This window comes from Phyllobates terribilis, unplaced genomic scaffold (genome assembly GCF_046119375.1).
Source record: "Phyllobates terribilis strain yellow unplaced genomic scaffold, ASM4611937v1 Scaffold_487__1_contigs__length_1357975, whole genome shotgun sequence".
Lineage (NCBI taxonomy): Eukaryota > Metazoa > Chordata > Amphibia > Anura > Dendrobatidae > Phyllobates > Phyllobates terribilis.
The window spans coordinates 1,134,932-1,155,677 of NW_027363247.1; the positions used below are offsets into that span (position 1 = coordinate 1,134,932).

At 45.9% G+C, this 20,746-nt stretch overlaps 9 non-coding genes and 3 pseudogenes across 9 annotated transcripts; all 12 read left to right on the forward strand.

Moving 5' to 3' along the window:
• The first annotated feature begins 543 nt into the window (after positions 1-543).
• LOC141229651 (U2 spliceosomal RNA) lies at positions 544-734 on the forward strand. Its single transcript, XR_012296306.1, has one exon. It is a non-coding gene; the product is annotated as a U2 spliceosomal RNA (small nuclear RNA).
• A 1,118-nt stretch (positions 735-1,852) lies between these two features.
• On the forward strand, positions 1,853-2,043 carry LOC141229547 (U2 spliceosomal RNA). Its single transcript, XR_012296206.1, has one exon. It is a non-coding gene; the product is annotated as a U2 spliceosomal RNA (small nuclear RNA).
• Positions 2,044-3,158: 1,115 nt separating this feature from the next.
• LOC141229634 (U2 spliceosomal RNA) lies at positions 3,159-3,349 on the forward strand. The gene has a single exon (XR_012296289.1). It is a non-coding gene; the product is annotated as a U2 spliceosomal RNA (small nuclear RNA).
• A 1,118-nt stretch (positions 3,350-4,467) lies between these two features.
• On the forward strand, positions 4,468-4,658 carry LOC141229548 (U2 spliceosomal RNA). Its single transcript, XR_012296207.1, has one exon. It is a non-coding gene; the product is annotated as a U2 spliceosomal RNA (small nuclear RNA).
• A 1,115-nt stretch (positions 4,659-5,773) lies between these two features.
• Positions 5,774-5,865, forward strand: LOC141229719 (U2 spliceosomal RNA; annotated as a pseudogene).
• Positions 5,866-6,659: 794 nt separating this feature from the next.
• LOC141229695 (U2 spliceosomal RNA) lies at positions 6,660-6,842 on the forward strand. The gene has a single exon (XR_012296340.1). It is a non-coding gene; the product is annotated as a U2 spliceosomal RNA (small nuclear RNA).
• Positions 6,843-7,957: 1,115 nt separating this feature from the next.
• Positions 7,958-8,073, forward strand: LOC141229709 (U2 spliceosomal RNA; annotated as a pseudogene).
• A 525-nt stretch (positions 8,074-8,598) lies between these two features.
• Positions 8,599-8,780, forward strand: LOC141229656 (U2 spliceosomal RNA). The gene has a single exon (XR_012296311.1). It is a non-coding gene; the product is annotated as a U2 spliceosomal RNA (small nuclear RNA).
• Positions 8,781-14,938: 6,158 nt separating this feature from the next.
• On the forward strand, positions 14,939-15,133 carry LOC141229687 (U2 spliceosomal RNA). The gene has a single exon (XR_012296335.1). It is a non-coding gene; the product is annotated as a U2 spliceosomal RNA (small nuclear RNA).
• Positions 15,134-16,245: 1,112 nt separating this feature from the next.
• Positions 16,246-16,436, forward strand: LOC141229549 (U2 spliceosomal RNA). Its single transcript, XR_012296208.1, has one exon. It is a non-coding gene; the product is annotated as a U2 spliceosomal RNA (small nuclear RNA).
• A 1,115-nt stretch (positions 16,437-17,551) lies between these two features.
• LOC141229702 (U2 spliceosomal RNA) lies at positions 17,552-17,693 on the forward strand (annotated as a pseudogene).
• A 524-nt stretch (positions 17,694-18,217) lies between these two features.
• On the forward strand, positions 18,218-18,399 carry LOC141229657 (U2 spliceosomal RNA). Its single transcript, XR_012296312.1, has one exon. It is a non-coding gene; the product is annotated as a U2 spliceosomal RNA (small nuclear RNA).
• Positions 18,400-20,746: the final 2,347 nt, after the last annotated feature.

The following is a 20,746-nucleotide window of genomic DNA, read 5'->3' on the forward strand; positions in this document are numbered from 1 at the left end:
TGGTTGATTAGTCTGTGGCATTCTGTTAAACTGTTGCTTATGGCGGTCTCTGTGAGCTTCTCAGCGACATTCAGCCAGCCAGGTATCCTGCCTGCAGTAGATGGAATGTGGCAATGGAACGCTGGCTGCGCGTGTCATAATAGGCTCTGAGCCTTTATTTACCTGTGCACAGCAGCAGCCACCTTCAGTCTGCTGCTGGACAGCCAGCAGCAGCAGCAGGAGAGGTATGTAATCAGCAGCCCTCCTGCTAAGGGTAGACAGCTGCTCGTTCCACCCCACCCCCCGCCTTAATTGGTTCTCCTCCCTTCCAACGGTGTTGAGGCGGGTGGGAACAGCAGGGGGTGAAGGTGCTGTGTTTAAAGAGGTGGAGTTATGCAGATCTAAAACGCGTGGATTGCAGCAGCAGCAAGCCGAAAAGTGCAGGCATGTAAGGGATCTAGAGGTTGACAACATGTCTTCTTAACGGGAGTCCAGGAGCTCATCTCCACAAATGGACTTTTCAGGATCCTTGGGTGGCTCCGTAGTTTGAAACCAATTCTGGTTATCGCTTCTCGGCCTTTTGGCTAAGATCAAGTGTAGCATCAGTTCTTATCAGTTTAATATCTGATACGTCCCCTATCTGGGGACCATATATTAAATGGATTTTTAGAACAGGGAGATGGAAAAAGAGCTTGCTCTGTCCACTCCACGCATTGACCTGGTATTGCAGTATCTCCAGGACCGGTGCACCCCTTCTTTAATGCAGTTTCTAAAATCAGAAAGAATTGAATTCAATGTTTTTTGTTCATTTTGCTTGTTTGTCGGATTTTGGGATGGACTCTTTGGCTTTGCTTTTCTTCTCCTCATTGGATTTTTCATGTTCAAAGTTGCAGAAGCCAGATTACAAGCTCATTTTGGTTCAACTTCAGCATCTGTGCATTGCATTGCCATGTAATGTAATGCAATGCTATCTTTCTAGCTCTCCCTTTTTACTTCCTTTTGGATAAACAGACATATTAGGCAAGCATTTTGGAGCTTTCACCTAAATAACTACAGGTGGTGAGATAAGCTGCACAATATAATTGACCTTTCAGTATATTGTTGCACACACACCATCTATTTAGCAAATGCCCTTGTTATCAACAGCAGCCTTTTAAACTCACCTGAGCTAACAGGTATGTGCGCTGGTTACTCTGCTGCGCTTAAAATTTCTTTTTTGGTTTGCTACAATGCCTTTTCTGAAACGTTGTCTCCCTCTGCTGGAACACTGACTTCTTTCATTTAATGCCTGCAGACTATAAAAGAGAACCCAACCCAAAAAGTTTGGTTGATTAGTCTGTGGCATTCTGTTAAACTGTTGCTTATGGCGGTCTCTGTGAGCTTCTCAGCGACATTCAGCCAGCCAGGTATCCTGCCTGCAGTAGATGGAATGTGGCAATGGAACGCTGGCTGCGCGTGTCATAATAGGCTCTGAGCCTTTATATACCTGTGCACAGCAGCAGCCACCTTCAGTCTGCTGCTGGACAGCCAGCAGCAGCAGCAGCAGCAGGAGAGGTATGTAATCAGCAGCCCTCCTGCTAAGGGTAGACAGCTGCTCGTTCCACCCCACCCCCCGCCTTAATTGGTTCTCCTCCCTTCCAACGGTGTTGAGGCGGGTGGGAACAGCAGGGGGTGAAGGTGCTGTGTTTAAAGAGGTGGAGTTATGCAGATCTAAAACGCGTGGATTGCAGCAGCAGCAAGCCGAAAAGTGCAGGCATGTAAGGGATCTAGAGGTTGACAACATGTCTTCTTAACGGGAGTCCAGGAGCTCATCTCCACAAATGGACTTTTCAGGATCCTTGGGTGGCTCCGTAGTTTGAAACCAATTCTGGTTATCGCTTCTCGGCCTTTTGGCTAAGATCAAGTGTAGTATCTGTTCTTATCAGTTTAATATCTGATACGTCCCCTATCTGGGGACCATATATTAAATGGATTTTTAGAACAGGGAGATGGAAAAAGAGCTTGCTCTGTCCACTCCACGCATTGACCTGGTATTGCAGTATCTCCAGGACCGGTGCACCCCTTCTTTAATGCAGTTTCTAAAATCAGAAAGAATTGAATTCAATGTTTTTTGTTCATTTTGCTTGTTTGTCGGATTTTGGGATGGACTCTTTGGCTTTGCTTTTCTTCTCCTCATTGGATTTTTCATGTTCAAAGTTGCAGAAGCCAGATTACAAGCTCATTTTGGTTCAACTTCAGCAACTGTGCATTGCATTGCCATGTAATGTAATGCAATGCTATCTTTCTAGCTCTCCCTTTTTACTTCCTTTTGGATAAACAGACATATTAGGCAAGCATTTTGGAGCTTTCACCTAAATAACTACAGGTGGTGAGATAAGCTGCACAATATAATTGACCTTTCAGTATATTGTTGCACACACACCATCTATTTAGCAAATGCCCTTGTTATCAACAGCAGCCTTTTAAACTCACCTGAGCTAACAGGTATGTGCGCTGGTTACTCTGCTGCGCTTAAAATTTATTTTTTGGTTTGCTACAATGCCTTTTCTGAAACGTTGTCTCCCTCTGCTGGAACACTGACTTCTTTCATTTAATGCCTGCAGACTATAAAAGAGAACCCAACCCAAAAAGTTTGGTTGATTAGTCTGTGGCATTCTGTTAAACTGTTGCTTATGGCGGTCTCTGTGAGCTTCTCAGCGACATTCAGCCAGCTAGGTATCCTGCCTGCAGTAGATGGAATGTGGCAATGGAACGCTGGCTGCGCGTGTCATAACAGGCTCTGAGCCTTTATATACCTGTGCACAGCAGCAGCCACCTTCAGTCTGCTGCTGGACAGCCAGCAGCAGCAGCAGCAGGAGAGGTATGTAATCAGCAGCCCTCCTGCTAAGGGTAGACAGCTGCTCGTTCCACCCCACCCCCCGCCTTAATTGGTTCTCCTCCCTTCCAACGGTGTTGAGGCGGGTGGGAACAGCAGGGGGTGAAGGTGCTGTGTTTAAAGAGGTGGAGTTATGCAGATCTAAAACGCGTGGATTGCAGCAGCAGCAAGCCGAAAAGTGCAGGCATGTAAGGGATCTAGAGGTTGACAACATGTCTTCTTAACGGGAGTCCAGGAGCTCATCTCCACAAATGGACTTTTCAGGATCCTTGGGTGGCTCCGTAGTTTGAAACCAATTCTGGTTATCGCTTCTCGGCCTTTTGGCTAAGATCAAGTGTAGCATCTGTTCTTATCAGTTTAATATCTGATACGTCCCCTATCTGGGGACCATATATTAAATGGATTTTTAGAACAGGGAGATGGAAAAAGAGCTTGCTCTGTCCACTCCACGCATTGACCTGGTATTGCAGTATCTCCAGGACCGGTGCACCCCTTCTTTAATGCAGTTTCTAAAATCAGAAAGAATTGAATTCAATGTTTTTTGTTCATTTTGCTTGTTTGTCGGATTTTGGGATGGACTCTTTGGCTTTGCTTTTCTTCTCCTCATTGGATTTTTCATGTTCAAAGTTGCAGAAGCCAGATTACAAGCTCATTTTGGTTCAACTTCAGCATCTGTGCATTGCATTGCCATGTAATGTAATGCAATGCTATCTTTCTAGCTCTCCCTTTTTACTTCCTTTTGGATAAACAGACATATTAGGCAAGCATTTTGGAGCTTTCACCTAAATAACTACAGGTGGTGAGATAAGCTGCACAATATAATTGACCTTTCAGTATATTGTTGCACACACACCATCTATTTAGCAAATGCCCTTGTTATCAACAGCAGCCTTTTAAACTCACCTGAGCTAACAGGTATGTGCGCTGGTTACTCTGCTGCGCTTAAAATTTCTTTTTTGGTTTGCTACAATGCCTTTTCTGAAACGTTGTCTCCCTCTGCTGGAACACTGACTTCTTTCATTTAATGCCTGCAGACTATAAAAGAGAACCCAACCCAAAAAGTTTGGTTGATTAGTCTGTGGCATTCTGTTAAACTGTTGCTTATGGCGGTCTCTGTGAGCTTCTCAGCGACATTCAGCCAGCCAGGTATCCTGCCTGCAGTAGATGGAATGTGGCAATGGAACGCTGGCTGCGCGTGTCATAATAGGCTCTGAGCCTTTATATACCTGTGCACAGCATCAGCCACCTTCAGTCTGCTGCTGGACAGCCAGCAGCAGCAGCAGCAGCAGGAGAGGTATGTAATCAGCAGCCCTCCTGCTAAGGGTAGACAGCTGCTCGTTCCACCCCACCCCCCGCCTTAATTGGTTCTCCTCCCTTCCAACGGTGTTGAGGCGGGTGGGAACAGCAGGGGGTGAAGGTGCTGTGTTTAAAGAGGTGGAGTTATGCAGATCTAAAACGCGTGGATTGCAGCAGCAGCAAGCCGAAAAGTGCAGGCATGTAAGGGATCTAGAGGTTGACAACATGTCTTCTTAACGGGAGTCCAGGAGCTCATCTCCACAAATGGACTTTTCAGGATCCTTGGGTGGCTCCGTAGTTTGAAACCAATTCTGGTTATCGCTTCTCGGCCTTTTGGCTAAGATCAAGTGTAGTATCTGTTCTTATCAGTTTAATATCTGATACGTCCCCTATCTGGGGACCATATATTAAATGGATTTTTAGAACAGGGAGATGGAAAAAGAGCTTGCTCTGTCCACTCCACGCATTGACCTGGTATTGCAGTATCTCCAGGACCGGTGCACCCCTTCTTTAATGCAGTTTCTAAAATCAGAAAGAATTGAATTCAATGTTTTTTGTTCATTTTGCTTGTTTGTCGGATTTTGGGATGGACTCTTTGGCTTTGCTTTTCTTCTCCTCATTGGATTTTTCATGTTCAAAGTTGCAGAAGCCAGATTACAAGCTCATTTTGGTTCAACTTCAGCAACTGTGCATTGCATTGCCATGTAATGTAATGCAATGCTATCTTTCTAGCTCTCCCTTTTTACTTCCTTTTGGATAAACAGACATATTAGGCAAGCATTTTGGAGCTTTCACCTAAATAACTACAGGTGGTGAGATAAGCTGCACAATATAATTGACCTTTCAGTATATTGTTGCACACACACCATCTATTTAGCAAATGCCCTTGTTATCAACAGCAGCCTTTTAAACTCACCTGAGCTAACAGGTATGTGCGCTGGTTACTCTGCTGCGCTTAAAATTTCTTTTTTGGTTTGCTACAATGCCTTTTCTGAAACGTTGTCTCCCTCTGCTGGAACACTGACTTCTTTCATTTAATGCCTGCAGACTATAAAAGAGAACCCAACCCAAAAAGTTTGGTTGATTAGTCTGTGGCATTCTGTTAAACTGTTGCTTATGGCGGTCTCTGTGAGCTTCTCAGCGACATTCAGCCAGCCAGGTATCCTGCCTGCAGTAGATGGAATGTGGCAATGGAACGCTGGCTGCGCGTGTCATAACAGGCTCTGAGCCTTTATATACCTGTGCACAGCAGCAGCCACCTTCAGTCTGCTGCTGGACAGCCAGCAGCAGCAGCAGCAGGAGAGGTATGTAATCAGCAGCCCTCCTGCTAAGGGTAAACAGCTGCTCGTTCCACCCCACCCCCCGCCTTAATTGGTTCTCCTCCCTTCCAACGGTGTTGAGGCGGGTGGGAACAGCAGGGGGTGAAGGTGCTGTGTTTAAAGAGGTGGAGTTATGCAGATCTAAAACGCGTGGATTGCAGCAGCAGCAAGCCGAAAAGTGCAGGCATGTAAGGGATCTAGAGGTTGACAACATGTCTTCTTAACGGGAGTCCAGGAGCTCATCTCCACAAATGGACTTTTCAGGATCCTTGGGTGGCTCCGTAGTTTGAAACCAATTCTGGTTATCGCTTCTCGGCCTTTTGGCTAAGATCAAGTGTAGTATCTTTCGAAAAGGCGGTTTTGGATGTTGGCCGCCCTAGTAGATTGATACATTATGCACACTGGGGTTTAGGCGCTTGTTAGTACGCCAGGTGGCTAATATAGTCATCTGGTGGAAAGCATGGCCCCCCAGGATCGACGCCATTGGGCCGGGGAAGATCGAAAGCCCGAAGTGTGAAGTGCCCCAGGAGTGGTGACCCTGGGGTGCCTTAACTCACTGGGATTGGGAACCCCACTTGAGTTTATGGCACATTTGCACAAGCACTTCAAATTTTCTTTCTTCGCACACACCCTTATTCCGGGCCTTCTGGCCTTAGGATGGGGAATTTTTCAATTCCCGGTCGAAGGTCCGGGCAGTATTATACTGTGAAACCTTCACTATTTATATAATTTCTTTGTCACTGTGTGTCCACTTATTCACGTGTGTCACGTCCTACTAGGATTTTGTCGGGATGCGGTTCCCTTACGGGTTCCTCTCTTGGCAGGTCTAGGGGGGGAGTGTGTGGCCATCAGGTTCCGCTCCCCCCTGAACCCCCCTGGCTCTCCTCTTTCGAGAGGAGAGCGTTGTTGGCTCCTCTCTTCCGGGAGGGGAGCACAGTCTTTGGCTCCCAGTGCCTTGCTCAGGTGAGAACTCGGGCAGGTGCTAGGGGTAAGATTGGGTCGCCTCTGGCTTCGGCTGGAGGTGGCTTTTTGTCCCTGTTCCTCGCTGTGGCCTTTTGGCTCGGAGGGACGGGGAATGGTTTGGGGGACCCTTCTCCTTTTGGAGAGGGTTTCAAGAAGACCAGCATCCTAGTGCACTTTTTTTGTGGCACTTGTCACTTTTTTAAGCGCACTCGGGTTTTGTACACGAATTCGGGCTTTCAAAAAAAAAAAAAAAAAAATCTGTTCTTATCAGTTTAATATCTGATACGTCCCCTATCTGGGGACCATATATTAAATGGATTTTTAGAACAGGGAGATGGAAAAAGAGCTTGCTCTGTCCACTCCACGCATTGCCCTGGTATTGCAGTATCTCCAGGACCGGTGCACCCCTTCTTTAATGCAGTTTCTAAAATCAGAAAGAATTGAATTCAATGTTTTTTGTTCATTTTGCTTGTTTGTCGGATTTTGGGATGGACTCTTTGGCTTTGCTTTTCTTCTCCTCATTGGATTTTTCATGTTCAAAGTTGCAGAAGCCAGATTACAAGCTCATTTTGGTTCAACTTCAGCAACTGTGCATTGCATTGCCATGTAATGTAATGCAATGCTATCTTTCTAGCTCTCCCTTTTTACTTCCTTTTGGATAAACAGACATATTAGGCAAGCATTTTGGAGCTTTCACCTAAATAACTACAGGTGGTGAGATAAGCTGCACAATATAATTGACCTTTCAGTATATTGTTGCACACACACCATCTATTTAGCAAATGCCCTTGTTATCAACAGCAGCCTTTTAAACTCACCTGAGCTAACAGGTATGTGCGCTGGTTACTCTGCTGCGCTTAAAATTTCTTTTTTGGTTTGCTACAATGCCTTTTCTGAAACGTTGTCTCCCTCTGCTGGAACACTGACTTCTTTCATTTAATGCCTGCAGACTATAAAAGAGAACCCAACCCAAAAAGTTTGGTTGATTAGTCTGTGGCATTCTGTTAAACTGTTGCTTATGGCGGTCTCTGTGAGCTTCTCAGCGACATTCAGCCAGCCAGGTATCCTGCCTGCAGTAGATGGAATGTGGCAATGGAACGCTGGCTGCGCGTGTCATAATAGGCTCTGAGCCTTTATATACCTGTGCACAGCAGCAGCCACCTTCAGTCTGCTGCTGGACAGCCAGCAGCAGCAGCAGCAGGAGAGGTATGTAATCAGCAGCCCTCCTGCTAAGGGTAGACAGCTGCTCGTTCCACCCCACCCCCCGCCTTAATTGGTTCTCCTCCCTTCCAACGGTGTTGAGGCGGGTGGGAACAGCAGGGGGTGAAGGTGCTGTGTTTAAAGAGGTGGAGTTATGCAGATCTAAAACGCGTGGATTGCAGCAGCAGCAAGCCGAAAAGTTCAGGCATGTAAGGGATCTAGAGGTTGACAACATGTCTTCTTAACGGGAGTCCAGGAGCTCATCTCCACAAATGGACTTTTCAGGATCCTTGGGTGGCTCCGTAGTTTGAAACCAATTCTGGTTATCGCTTCTCGGCCTTTTGGCTAAGATCAAGTGTAGTATCTTTTGAAAAGGCAGTTTTGTCCTTGGGCTGCCCTAGTAAATTGATGCATTTTACACACTGGTTTGGTGCACTTGTTAGTACGCCAGGTGGCTCATAGAGTTATCTGATGGAAAACATGGCCCTCCAGGATCGAAGTCACTAGGCTGGGTAAGTGTGAGGGCTTTGGAGCAATGTGCCCCAGGAGTAGGCGCCCTGGTGGGAGTTCAAGCTTACTGGGACTGGGAACCCCAGAAAGACTTGGCTTCGTAGCACGCCGCACCTTTGCCAATCATACTTTCTGAGCAACCCCCCCCTATTCCTGGCCTCCGGGCTAGGAAGGGGAATTTTTATAAACCCGGTCGGAGGTCCGGTCAGCTTTGGGCTGAGAAACCAACACAGGCTCCAGCTCCACTAGGGTGGCAGCCTAGATGGAAGCTGGGAGCACGAAAACGGCTCTTCTCCGGCTTCGGCTAGGGAGAGCATCGGAGATCCCTGACCCTCGCTGTGGCCTTCTGGCTCAGAGGGATGGGGATAGTTTATTGGGGACCCTCTCCTCCGGGAAGGGTCCACATGAATCCTCGCCTCGTGCGCTGTTTTGGTGTGACTTCGGTCACATTTTTCAGTGCCTTGGATGCAGCTTCAATCAAAAAATCTGTTCTTATCAGTTTAATATCTGATACGTCCCCTATCTGGGGACCATATATTAAATGGATTTTTAGAACAGGGAGATGGAAAAAGAGCTTGCTCTGTCCACTCCACGCATTGACCTGGTATTGCAGTATCTCCAGGACCGGTGCACCCCTTCTTTAATGCAGTTTCTAAAATCAGAAAGAATTGAATTCAATGTTTTTTGTTCATTTTGCTTGTTTGTCGGATTTTGGGATGGACTCTTTGGCTTTGCTTTTCTTCTCCTCATTGGATTTTTCATGTTCAAAGTTGCAGAAGCCAGATTACAAGCTCATTTTGGTTCAACTTCAGCAACTGTGCATTGCATTGCCATGTAATGTGATGCAATGCTATCTTTCTAGCTCTCCCTTTTTACTTCCTTTTGGATAAACAGACATATTAGGCAAGCATTTTGGAGCTTTCACCTAAATAACTACAGGTGGTGAGATAAGCTGCACAATATAATTGACCTTTCAGTATATTGTTGCACACACACCATCTATTTAGCAAATGCCCTTGTTATCAACAGCAGCCTTTTAAACTCACCTGAGCTAACAGGTATGTGCGCTGGTTACTCTGCTGCGCTTAAAATTTCTTTTTTGGTTTGCTACAATGCCTTTTCTGAAACGTTGTCTCCCTCTGCTGGAACACTGACTTCTTTCATTTAATGCCTGCAGACTATAAAAGAGAACCCAACCCAAAAAGTTTGGTTGATTAGTCTGTGGCATTCTGTTAAACTGTTGCTTATGGCGGTCTCTGTGAGCTTCTCAGCGACATTCAGCCAGCCAGGTATCCTGCCTGCAGTAGATGGAATGTGGCAATGGAACGCTGGCTGCGCGTGTCATAATAGGCTCTGAGCCTTTATATACCTGTGCACAGCAGCAGCCACCTTCAGTCTGCTGCTGGACAGCCAGCAGCAGCAGCAGCAGCAGGAGAGGTATGTAATCAGCAGCCCTCCTGCTAAGGGTAGACAGCTGCTCGTTCCACCCCACCCCCCGCCTTAATTGGTTCTCCTCCCTTCCAACGGTGTTGAGGCGGGTGGGAACAGCAGGGGGTGAAGGTGCTGTGTTTAAAGAGGTGGAGTTATGCAGATCTAAAACGCGTGGATTGCAGCAGCAGCAAGCCGAAAAGTGCAGGCATGTATGGGATCTAGAGGTTGACAACATGTCTTCTTAACGGGAGTCCAGGAGCTCATCTCCACAAATGGACTTTTCAGGATCCTTGGGTGGCTCCGTAGTTTGAAACCAATTCTGGTTATCGCTTCTCGGCCTTTTGGCTGCGATCGTATGACTGTACCTTGATTGGTGCGAGTCTCCTGGAGGAATCCGGACCCTTTTGTGGAGGATTTTCTGCTTTTTCCTGTGGTATTCCATACCGACAGAATCCAAGATGTCTTTTGTGAAGAACACCATCCGTTTGTCCGTGGATCCATCTGACCAGAACAAGAACAACGTGGTTTTCATTGTCCAAGACATCGTTGAAGGCAAAGCTGGAGCAAGACGTTCTGAGATCTTCAGTGTCAACGAATTTTCACGTCAAGGTAATTATGACGTTACCTTTATGGACCAGGATGTTTGCCTTAATGTCTTTGAATGGCTCCGTGGTCACTCTAGTGACCCCTGCTTGGAAGGAGTTAGATGGGAACCTTTGTTTGGTCTGCAAGAAAAGGAGGTGACTGTGACTGTCTATAACCCTTTTACAGACCCTGAGCTGCTGGAGTGCTTCCTCTCTCGCTACTGTGAATATGTGCGGAAGGGAGTGAAGCAAGTCAATTGTCTAGGAATCTTTAACTGTCAGTATAAATTCCGTGTGAAATTGAAAAGGGATCCTGACAGTGTGGGGGGCTTTAGACACCCTCCATCAAATTTTTCCGTTGCAGGCCATAGAGGTTTCCTCTTTTACCCAGGCCAGCCCATGTTTTGCCGTAGATGCTTTTCTTTCGGACATACCATGGTAACATGCCTTAAAGGGCAGTGTTGCCGAAATTGCAGAAAGGAGGGGCATATGGCCAACCAGTGTCCAGAGGCCAAGTCCTGTGATGTCTGTGGGAGTAGTGATCACATGTATAAGGACTGTCCTATGAGTGCACCTAGACGTTCTGATAAAGAACAGAAGGAGGAGGAGCTGGAGAGGAGGCAGATGGCAAGCGCACTGAAAGTGCTGGAAAGATTGGAGAGGGAGGAGAGAGAGGGAAGGAGGCGGGAAACTGGTAGAGCCTCTCCCTCTACGGCGCCAGAGGAGGTGTCCCTGAGACCATGTTCTTCTTCTGCTGAAGAAATGAGGAAGAAGCGGAGGGAAGAAAAGGAGTTCTGGAGGGAAGTGGCAAAGGTGGAGAAAAAGGCAGTGTCTGCGAGAATATCTAGGAAAGTGGTGGAAGCAGAGCTGCCTGAGATGATGACTTTTGGAGAGGCAATGGACGCAACAGGATGTGAAGTGCAAATCTCGGAACCCGACAGTCCTGAACACCCTTCGGGTCCTGAAAACATTGAAGATTTTTCTTCGGAGGATGATAGGGGTGCAAAGAAGAGTCGTAGGGAGGATGGTGGGGGCAGTGATGATGCAGATTTTAGTGAGCCTCAGAGGAAGATCAGAACTGCCAGAATGAGGAGTGTGGCTGGTGAAGCCAGCGGGTCGGAAACCAGCTGTTCTGTTCTGATGGCGGAGGAGGATAGTGGTGGTGCTGGATAGTGTCACCATATAATATTGTAAATGTTTTTTCTTTTTGTCCTCTTGTGAGCTTTGGTTTAGGCCAAAGGCTATTTCTTTGTGTAATTGGTGAAGGAGTAGAAGTATTATGGGATTTACCATAGTGTCCCAAAACGTAAGAGTGTTTAAAAGTAAAGTAAGAAGAGCTGCTATTTTTGAGTTTTTAGCTATGCAAAATGCATCTATTTTTTGTTTACAAGAATGTGGGGTAGTGGATGGTGTGAAAGGGGATGAATGGTCTTATGGAGCGTCTGTGTGGTCGGGGAGTGCATGTAATAAGAATGATGGTGTGGGTATTTTGGTTAAAGGAAGGGAGGTTGTTTTGAGTGATTATTTGGTTATTGAGGTGGGGAGATGTATCCTTGCTAATTTTGTATACAAGAATGTAAAGTTTTGTGTTATTAATGTTTATGCGCCAGTTGAAAAAAATGAGCGCAAAAATTTATTTGAAAAAATTAAGCTTTTTGTTCCAGGAAGAATACCTGTGGTAATTGTGGGTGATATGAACTGTGATGTGGGGAGAGTGAATGTGGATGTGTCTGGGAAAGCATTATTGGAGTTAGTGAATGATTTTGGGTTGTGTGATATGCAGCGCGTGTGTAACATGAATCCTTTGTTGAACACTTTCTTTTCTGAGAGTGGTAGGGTACAATCCAGATTGGATTATTGTTTTATTTCTAAAAATATGGTTTCTGTTAATTATAGGCAGGAAAACGTTCTTTTTTCAGATCATGTGTGTATGTTGTGTGAGTTGGATATAAAAGTTGATGGAGTGTTTGGGAGAGGATTGTGGAAGTTAAATGTTAAACTGTTAGAGAATGAAGATGTGAGAAAGGAGTATGAAAGGCGGTATGAAGAATGGTGTAAGCATAAAAATGAGTTGGGGAATGTTTGTGAGTGGTGGGACTGGGTGAAGAAACAAACAAAAATGTTCTTTAAAAATTTAGGATACAAGTATGCAGCAATTAAAAGAGAGAGTTTTGTTAAACTGAACGCGCGGTTGAGTGTTTTGTATAAGTTAAGGGAAGGAGGAGTTGAGGTGGAGGAGGATATTTTAGAGGTAAAAAAGGAGATTAGTGAGTTTTTGTTGGAGAGAGGGAGAAGCATAGTGTTTAGGGCAAAGATTGATAAGATGGAGCAGGATGAGAAATGTTCTCGGTTTTTCTTTAAAAAAGTTTTTGGAAAGAAACAGAGTATGAGCGTGGTGTATGGAGCAGATGGAAGTGAGGTGAGTGGAGAGGATATGTGTGAAGAGGTGGCTAAGTTTTATGAGGATCTGTATGCAGTGAAACAGAGGGATGAATGTTTGGAGAATGATGTTTTGAGTGTGTTAGAGAGTAAGTTGAGTGAAGCAGAAAGAGAGAGAGTGATGGGTGAGGTGACTGGTGATGAGGTATGGAAGGTTATGTGTAGTATGGCTTTGAATAAGACGCCGGGGGAGGATGGCCTCCCAGTAGAATTTTATCGTGTGATGTGGGGTGTGATTGGTAAGGACTTTGTGGATGTATGTAAGTATATGTGGGGAAACATGGAGGTGGCTGAGAGTATGCGTGCAGGTATGGTTGTGTTAATTCCTAAGAAAAGGGATTTGAAAAGTCTGAGGAATTGGAGGCCAATAACGTTACTTAATTGTGATTATAAAATCTATGCAAAACTTATGGCTAATAGGATGCGTGATGTGATAGAGAGTGTGATTGGGGATGAGCAGTGTTGTGCGGTACCTGGGAGGCGGATTCACGAGTGTGTGTGTATGTTAAGAGATTGTCTATGGGATTGCATGGGTCGTAAGAAGAGTGTATTTTTGTTAAGTTTGGATTTTGAAAAGGCTTATGATAGGTTGTCGCATGGTTTTTTGTTCAGAGTGTTGTTAAAAATGGGTTTTTCGGCTGATTTTGTTGGGCGAGTGAGAAGTTTGTATGCGGGTGTTTATAACTGTGTTTTAATGAATGGGTATGTGGGTAGGAAAGTGAATGTGTTTTCGGGTGTGCGACAGGGGTGTCCTTTGTCCCCTGTAGCATTTATTTGTGCAATTGAGCCATTGTTGTGTATGCTGAGGAAAGATAAGGTAATTCGTGGTGTGCAAGTGCCGGGAGGTGGAGGAAAAGAATGGAAGGTGAGTGGTTATATGGATGACGTGTGTGTATTATGTGATTCTGAATGTTCGGTGAGGCGGGTGAAGTTGTTAGTGTCTATTTTTTGTGGTGCATCTGCGTTTAAAGTGAATTGGGAAAACAGTGAGTGTAAGGGTTTTGGAGGCGGAAGTTTAAGTAGGGATGTAGGTGTGAATGTAGTGAATGGACCTATTAAAGTTTTGGGTGTGAAGTTTTCAGAGAGTTTGGATGGGAAAGAAAGTTGGGATGATGCGAAAGGAAAAGTTGAGCAGAAGTTGAATTTTTGGAAATTGAGGAGTTTATCCTTTTTTGGGAAGATTTTAATTGTTAAGAGTGTGGTGTTGCCAATATTTTTATATATTGCGGTAGTATTTCCACCAGGATATATGTGTATGAGAAGCTTGAATAGAATTTTATTTGTTTTTTTGTGGAACTCGAAAATGGAGAGAGCTAGGAGAGAAATTTTGGTTAAAAGAGTGGAAAAAGGTGGTTTGGGTTTTCCGAATTTGGACGTGTTTTTTGGTGTGAATATCGTTGTGTTTGTTTTGAAAGTGATTAGGGCGGATGGAAAGTTTTCATCTATGTGTAGGTATTTATTTGGAGCGTATTTGTTTCGTTTAAAGTGGCAAGAAAGGGATTTGCGATGTCCGATTGCTTTTGAGGTGCCTGTATGGTATGTGTGGGTTTATAAGTTTTTGGTGAGGTATGAACTGTGTGATGCAGATGTGAGATTGCTGGAGAATAAGAAGGCTGTGTATAGGATGATTGAATGTAGAGAGGTAGAATGTGGAATAAATATGGTTAGGGGTGGTGATGTGCAGAAGGTTTGGAAGAAAGTGCGGATGAGTGGTATGACCAACAAACAGAGTGAAGTTGTGTGGCAGTCTTTACATGGAGTATTACCTGTGAGAGAGTTTCAGAGGAATAGAGGTTTGGTGAGGAGTGAAATGTGTCCAAGAAATGGCTGTGGTGGAAGGGAAAGTGTGTTGCATGTTTTTTGGAATTGCCAGTATGCTAGAGATGTGATTGGGAGAATGGGGCCTTTGTGTAAAGAATTGTGTGGTGTGAATTTGTTGTCTTTTGAGTTGTTTATGTTTGGTTTGGGAATATGTGATGGGACGAAGGAAAGAGTCTTGTGGTTGATGCTTGCATGTATAAAGGAAGTGTTATGGGATGTGAGGAATGTGTATGTGTTTAAAAGGAAGGAAATTGCTGTAAAGGATAGTGTGAAGGTGATTTTGGGGAAGATGTATGTGTGTTTCCTATGGGACAAAAAGAGGAGAGGGGAAGTGGATGCGGAGGGAATATGGAAAGTTAAAAAGTGGAGAGATATTGTTAGTACCTCTTGATTTTTGTTATTGTTGTTTTGAAATATGAAATAAATATTTCCGATGATGATGGGGACAGCAAATTGCGTATTGGATTTGACGCAGCTGTTTTGATGGAATTTTCCTTTGTCTGGTTTCCATAGACTGTGGAATTTCCTCGTCTGAGGAGAAAAAAAAAAAAAAAAAAAAAAAATCTGTTCTTATCAGTTTAATATCTGATACGTCCCCTATCTGGGGACCATATATTAAATGGATTTTTAGAACAGGGAGATGGAAAAAGAGCTTGCTCTGTCCACTCCACGCATTGACCTGGTATTGCAGTATCTCCAGGACCGGTGCACCCCTTCTTTAATGCAGTTTCTAAAATCAGAAAGAATTGAATTCAATGTTTTTTGTTCATTTTGCTTGTTTGTCGGATTTTGGGATGGACTCTTTGGCTTTGCTTTTCTTCTCCTCATTGGATTTTTCATGTTCAAAGTTGCAGAAGCCAGATTACAAGCTCATTTTGGTTCAACTTAAGCAACTGTGCATTGCATTGCCATGTAATGTAATGAAATGCTATCTTTCTAGCTCTCCCTTTTTACTTTCTTTTGGATAAACAGACATATTAGGCAAGCATTTTGGAGCTTTCACCTAAATAACTACAGGTGGTGAGATAAGCTGCACAATATAATTGACCTTTCAGTATATTGTTGCACACACACCATCTATTTAGCAAATGCCCTTGTTATCAACAGCAGCCTTTTAAACTCACCTGAGCTAACAGGTATGTGCGCTGGTTACTCTGCTGCGCTTAAAATTTCTTTTTTGGTTTGCTACAATGCCTTTTCTGAAACGTTGTCTCCCTCTGCTGGAACACTGACTTCTTTCATTTAATGCCTGCAGACTATAAAAGAGAACCCAACCCAAAAAGTTTGGTTGATTAGTCTGTGGCATTCTGTTAAACTGTTGCTTATGGCGGTCTCTGTGAGCTTCTCAGCGACATTCAGCCAGCCAGGTATCCTGCCTGCAGTAGATGGAATGTGGCAATGGAACGCTGGCTGCGCGTGTCATAATAGGCTCTGAGCCTTTATATACCTGTGCACAGCAGCAGCCACCTTCAGTCTGCTGCTGGACAGCCAGCAGCAGCAGCAGGAGAGGTATGTAATCAGCAGCCCTCCTGCTAAGGGTAGACAGCTGCTCGTTCCACCCCAACCCCCGCCTTAATTGGTTCTCCTCCCTTCCAACGGTGTTGAGGCGGGTGGGAACAGCAGGGGGTGAAGGTGCTGTGTTTAAAGAGGTGGAGTTATGCAGATCTAAAACGCATGGATTGCAGCAGCAGCAAGCCGAAAAGTGCAGGCATGTAAGGGATCTAGAGGTTGACAACATGTCTTCTTAACGGGAGTCCAGGAGCTCATCTCCACAAATGGACTTTTCAGGATCCTTGGGTGGCTCCGTAGTTTGAAACCAATTCTGGTTATCGCTTCTCGGCCTTTTGGCTAAGATCAAGTGTAGTATCTGTTCTTATCAGTTTAATATCTGATACGTCCCCTATCTGGGGACCATATATTAAATGGATTTTTAGAACAGGGAGATGGAAAAAGAGCTTGCTCTGTCCACTCCACGCATTGACCTGGTATTGCAGTATCTCCAGGACCGGTGCACCCCTTCTTTAATGCAGTTTCTAAAATCAGAAAGAATTTAATTCAATGTTTTTTGTTCATTTTGCTTGTTTGTCGGATTTTGGGATGGACTCTTTGGCTTTGCTTTTCTTCTCCTCATTGGATTTTTCATGTTCAAAGTTGCAGAAGCCAGATTACAAGCTCATTTTGGTTCAACTTCAGCAACTGTGCATTGCATTGCCATGTAATGTAATGCAATGCTATCTTTCTAGCTCTCCCTTTTTACTTCCTTTTGGATAAACAGACATATTAGGCAAGCATTTTGGAGCTTTCACCTAAATAACTACAGGTGGTGAGATAAGCTGCACAATATAATTGACCTTTCAGTATATTGTTGCACACACACCATCTATTTAGCAAATGGCCTTGTTATCAACAGCAGCCTTTTAAACTCACCTGAGCTAACAGGTATGTGCGCTGGTTACTCTGCTGCGCTTAAAATTTCTTTTTTGGTTTGCTACAATGCCTTTTCTGAAACGTTGTCTCCCTCTGCTGGAACACTGACTTCTTTCATTTAATGCCTGCAGACTATAAAAGAGAACCCAACCCAAAAAGTTTGGTTGATTAGTCTGTGGCATTCTGTTAAACTGTTGCTTATGGCGGTCTCTGTGAGCTTCTCAGCGACATTCAGCCAGCCAGGTATCCTGCCTGCAGTAGATGGAATGTGGCAATGGAACGCTGGCTGCGCGTGTCATAATAGGCTCTGAGCCTTTATATACCTGTGCACAGCAGCAGCCACCTTCAGTCTGCTGCTGGACAGCCAGCAGCAGCAGCAGCAGGAGAGGTATGTAATCAGCAGCCCTCCTGCTAAGGGTAGACAGCTGCTCATTCCACCCCACCCCCCGCCTTAATTGGTTCTCCTCCCTTCCAACGGTGTTGAGGCGGGTGGGAACAGCAGGGGGTGAAGGTGCTGTGTTTAAAGAGGTGGAGTTATGCAGATCTAAAACGCGTGGATTGCAGCAGCAGCAAGCCGAAAAGTGCAGGCATGTAAGGGATCTAGAGGTTGACAACATGTCTTCTTAACGGGAGTCCAGGAGCTCATCTCCACAAATGGACTTTTCAGGATCCTTGGGTGGCTCCGTAGTTTGAAACCAATTCTGGTTATCGCTTCTCGGCCTTTTGGCTAAGATCAAGTGTAGTATCTGTTGGCTAAGATCAAGTGTAGTATCTTTTGAAAAGGCAGTTTTGTCCTTGGGCTGCCCTAGTAAATTGATGCATATTACACACTGGTTTGGTGCACTTGTTAGTACGCCAGGTGGCTCATAGAGTTATCTGATGGAAAACATGGCCCTCCAGGATCGAAGTCACTAGGCTGGGTAAGTGTGAGGGCTTTGGAGCAATGTGCCCCAGGAGTAGGCGCCCTGGTGGGAGTCCAAGCTTACTGGGACTGGGAACCCCAGAAAGACTTGGCTTCGTAGCACGCCGCACCTTTGCCAATCATACTTTCTGAGCAACCCCCCCTATTCCTGGCCTCCGGGCTAGGAAGGGGAATTTTTATAAACCCGGTCGGAGGTCCGGTCAGCTTTGGGCTGAGAAACCAACACAGGCTCCAGCTCCACTAGGGTGGCAGCCTAGATGGAAGCTGGGAGCACGAAAACGGCTCTTCTCCGGCTTCGGCTAGGGAGAGCATCGGAGATCCCTGACCCTCGCTGTGGCCTTCTGGCTCGGAGGGATGGGGATGGTTTATTGGGGACCCTCTCCTCCGGGAAGGGTCCACATGAATCCTCGCCTCGTGCGCTGTTTTGGTGTGACTTCGGTCACATTTTTCAGTGCCTTGGATGCAGCTTCAATCAAAAAATCTGTTCTTATCAGTTTAATATCTGATACGTCCCCTATCTGGGGACCATATATTAAATGGATTTTTAGAACAGGGAGATGGAAAAAGAGCTTGCTCTGTCCACTCCACGCATTGACCTGGTATTGCAGTATCTCCAGGACCGGTGCACCCCTTCTTTAATGCAGTTTCTAAAATCAGAAAGAATTGAATTCAATGTTTTTTGTTCATTTTGCTTGTTTGTCGGATTTTGGGATGGACTCTTTGGCTTTGCTTTTCTTCTCCTCATTGGATTTTTCATGTTCAAAGTTGCAGAAGCCAGATTACAAGCTCATTTTGGTTCAACTTCAGCAACTGTGCATTGCATTGCCATGTAATGTAATGCAATGTTATCTTTCTAGCTCTCCCTTTTTACTTCCTTTTGGATAAACAGACATATTAGGCAAGCATTTTGGAGCTTTCACCTAAATAACTACAGGTGGTGAGATAAGCTGCACAATATAATTGACCTTTCAGTATATTGTTGCACACACACCATCTATTTAGCAAATGCCCTTGTTATCAACAGCAGCCTTTTAAACTCACCTGAGCTAACAGGTATGTGCGCTGGTTACTCTGCTGCGCTTAAAATTTCTTTTTTGGTTTGCTACAATGCCTTTTCTGAAACGTTGTCTCCCTCTGCTGGAACACTGACTTCTTTCATTTAATGCCTGCAGACTATAAAAGAGAACCCAACCCAAAAAGTTTGGTTGATTAGTCTGTGGCATTCTGTTAAACTGTTGGTTATGGCGGTCTCTGTGAGCTTCTCAGCGACATTCAGCCAGCCAGGTATCCTGCCTGCAGTAGATGGAATGTGGCAATGGAACGCTGGCTGCGCGTGTCAAAATAGGCTCTGAGCCTTTATATACCTGTGCACAGCAGCAGCCACCTTCAGTCTGCTGCTGGACAGCCAGCAGCAGCAGCAGCAGGAGAGGTATGTAATCAGCAGCCCTCCTGCTAAGGGTAGACAGCTGCTCGTTCCACCCCACCCCCCGCCTTAATTGGTTCTCCTCCCTTCCAACGGTGTTGAGGCGGGTGGGAACAGCAGGGGGTGAAGGTGCTGTGTTTAAAGAGGTGGAGTTATGCAGATCTAAAACGCGTGGATTGCAGCAGCAGCAAGCCGAAAAGTGCAGGCATGTAAGGGATCTAGAGGTTGACAACATGTCTTCTTAACGGGAGTCCAGGAGCTCATCTCCACAAATGGACTTTTCAGGATCCTTGGGTGGCTCCGTAGTTTGAAACCAATTCTGGTTATCGCTTCTCGGCCTTTTGGCAAAATCAGTGGTGGTTTTCTGCTGCTGGTGTTGTTTGGAGGGCAGTTGTGACTGGGGTTCCCCCTTGTGGGGCCCTAGTGTGCGATTGAGCGGCGATTGTGTTTATCTGCTGTAAAAATGGTGGAGAAAACACGTGGATTAGAGGACTCGGTCCGTCTGAAGGTGGCTGCAGGTCATGAAGGAGAAATCGGTTTGGACCAAGTTTGCGTTGATGTGACGCGCCCCCTGGGACATATTCCTTTCTGAGGGGAATACCCGGCACCGGATCAGATGGGGGGTTGTAGTCTCCGAGCGGCGGTGACCCGGTCCCGTGCCCAGGGCGTCAAGCTCAGTGTTATGTGGCAGCTTTACAGATGTTACTAAAGTTCTTTTGTGTCGACTACGCCACCCGTTGGGATGCGGTCACTGTGGCCGCCGCTGCAGCAGGGTCCGCTGAGGCTGATGGTGGGTGCGCAGCTTGGTGGGATAACCCCCAACGGGAGGGGTATAGCCTCAGGGGGTCAGGTGCAGAGGATGGGGGTTGTGGTGGTGCGGTGCAGCCGGCAATGAAGACAGACTCGGGTTGTGCAGTTAAGGGTGTTTACTTACTGCAGATGTTGTACTGGTCACTCCAGCTGCTAGTGACCACCCGAGCCGTGCTGCGTCCACCAGGTCCTGGATCCAGCCAACCCCCAAACAAGTCCGGAGCGTGGCCCTGAGCTCTCCCTCTGTCCTTTCTTCAGCCGTCCCCACCAGGGATTCACCTAGGTCCAGCTCCCTCGGGCCTTCTTTTGGGACACCCTTGGCCCTGGGTTCCCTGACCCTCCATGTGGTGTGCCTTCGGGGTGAATGTAGTGGGTGACCGTGACAGACACTGCCCACGGTCTCCGGTCTCTGGCTGGGGAATGTCTTTACCCCCACCAGCTTGGGTTCCGGTACCCTGATGCTGACTCCTCACCCGGTGTTCTAATTTGGGTTCTTGGGTCCCTTCAGTCTTCCCCCTCTGGGTCTTTCTCTTTCTTCCTCCTCTCTCTCTCTAGGGCTCTGCTCTGCTCCTCTTCCTGATTCTGACAGACTGACCTGTCCTCTGCATCTCACCCTGATTCTAGTTGGTGCCCTCCTTATATATCCCTCTATGTGTGAGCTCAGGTGACCAGCACCCAATGAGCTCCTAACACTACCCAGACTGCTCCCCCTATCTGCCCCTACACTACATGGGATGTACCACCCCC